At 46.2% G+C, this 2,150-nt stretch overlaps 1 non-coding gene across 1 annotated transcript; it reads left to right on the top strand.

Annotated features, from left to right (window-relative positions):
* The first annotated feature begins 695 nt into the window (after window positions 1-695).
* LOC136588828 (U6 spliceosomal RNA) lies at window positions 696-802 on the top strand. Its single transcript, XR_010787636.1, has one exon. It is a non-coding gene; the product is annotated as a U6 spliceosomal RNA (small nuclear RNA).
* The last annotated feature ends 1,348 nt before the right edge of the window (window positions 803-2,150 follow it).

Genomic DNA, 2,150 nt, shown 5'->3' on the forward strand with positions numbered 1-2,150 from the left:
GCTCCACATTTGCTATGTAACTGAACCTTTAGATCATGCAAAGTTGTAGGTTGTAGAAGTTGGTCTCCCAGATGGTCCCATACATGTTATCTTGGTGATAAATTTGACCTGGCAGCCACGGAAGTGTGACAATGTTGTGGGACATTCCTGTGACCCCCTTGTGTGTGCGGCCGAGCACACTTGTCAGCTGATAGGTAAGGGCACGCATCGCTGTACTCCGGCCAGGGCAGACCGGTGGGCAGAAGGCGCTGCACTGCTGCACGCCCAGCCCTAATGCTATAGCGCCACATCCAGCAGCAGTAGGCGTGAGCCGGCAATCACGTCCTAATGTGACCGTCAGCCAGTGGTGCAGCAGTGAGCAGCTGCTCTCCTGATGGAAGCAGAACGCTGCAGTCATCCGCAGTACATTCCACACCAGCTGCGCCTTCTGTGGTACAAGGTCCGTATTCCGAGACCAGCATTCTTCCCAGCATGCACTGCGGCTTCTTCTCATTTGCATATAACATTGTCACAAAATGCTCTTCAGTTTGGCCAAAATACTCTATATTAATGGGTTTTATTATTACAGGCATGACATATTAGGTAAAATATCACAGCAGGATACATTATTTTTAATTTATAAAAGTAATCTCTCCACAATGTAAGAACTTCTCTCCCGCGGGACCATAAATACCGCCGGGGCTGTCTGCAGTATCGTGCTTGCTTCGGCAGCACATATACTAAAATTGGAACGATACAGAGAAGATTAGCATGGCCCCTGCGCAAGGATGACACGCAAATTCGTGAGGCGTTCCATATTTTTGCACCCATTCTTCAATTAGAATTTTAAAAAAAATTCTAACATAACATTTTTTTCTCCTTATAGGTTTTAACTTGGAGTAATAATAATAATTGTCTCACGGTGCCACCACTAAAAGGTGTATTTTTTGTGCCATGTGACTACAGGCATACAGCAAATGTACCCGAGGCGCCATAACCACGTACAGTGTAACCCCCCCCCAGAAGTTGTGGGATGACACTTTTGTCTGTGTGATTGTAACGTTGTTATAAGTGAGTGATTACAATATCGGAGTAAAAGGATCATTTAGGCGACTTTCACACGGGCGACCCCCTATTTTGTGTCTGCAATATTTGGTTGCCAGCAATGCTTTTTTTTTAGAATAATCTCCCATCGCAGTGCTGACGGCCACAATAAAATTGCGCGATAAAAAATGTACAATTTTTTATTGCGAAAATGAATAGGACTTTCCATTATCAAAATTGCATCGCAACACAATCTTGTTGCATTGCGAGGCGATAAAAAGGAGCGGCTCCATAGCGAAACCTGGGAGATAAAAAGAATCGCACATCGCAGAAAGATAGAGCAGCCGTTATTTTTTGTTCTCTCAACATCACATCAGTGAAAACATCACAGATGGGAAGGAAACCGTTGGTTTCATAATCTGCTTTTTTACTGACTATCGCATCAGGCGAAAATCGCACGATTTTCTTGCCTGTGTGAAACCACCCTTATTGCGGAAAACTGATGCCTTGTACGAAGACTCCAGTACCCTGTTGTACCGCCTCTAGCTTAGATACAAGATGTGATACAGGCGGGCATGGAGGCTCTAGTATCCTGTTGTACTGCCTCTAGCTTGGATACAAGATGTGATACAGGCGGGCATGGAGGCTCTAGTACCCTGTTGTACCGCCTCTAGCTTGGATACAAGATGTGATACGGGTGGGCATGGAGGCTCTAGTACCCTGTTGTACCGCCTCTAGCTTGGATACAACATGTGATACGGGCGGGCATGGAGGCTCTAGTACACTGTTGTACTGCCTCTAGCTTGGATACAAGATGTGATACAGACAGGCATGGAGGCTCTAGTACCCTGTTGTACCACCTCTAGCTTGGATACAAGATGTGATACAGACAGGCATGGAGGCTCTAGTACCCTGTTGTAACACCTCTAGCTTGGATACAAGATGTGATACAGGCAGGCATGGAGGCTCTAGTACCCTGTTGTACCGCCTCTAGCTTGAATACAAGATGTGATATAGGTGGGCATAGAGGCTCTAGTACCCTGTTGTACCGCCTCTAGCTTGGATACAAGATGTGATACAGGTGGGCATGGAGGCTCTAGTACCCTGTTGTACCGCCTCTAGCTTGG

The sequence above is a fragment of the Eleutherodactylus coqui genome, chromosome 13, assembly GCF_035609145.1.
Source record: "Eleutherodactylus coqui strain aEleCoq1 chromosome 13, aEleCoq1.hap1, whole genome shotgun sequence".
Lineage (NCBI taxonomy): Eukaryota > Metazoa > Chordata > Amphibia > Anura > Eleutherodactylidae > Eleutherodactylus > Eleutherodactylus coqui.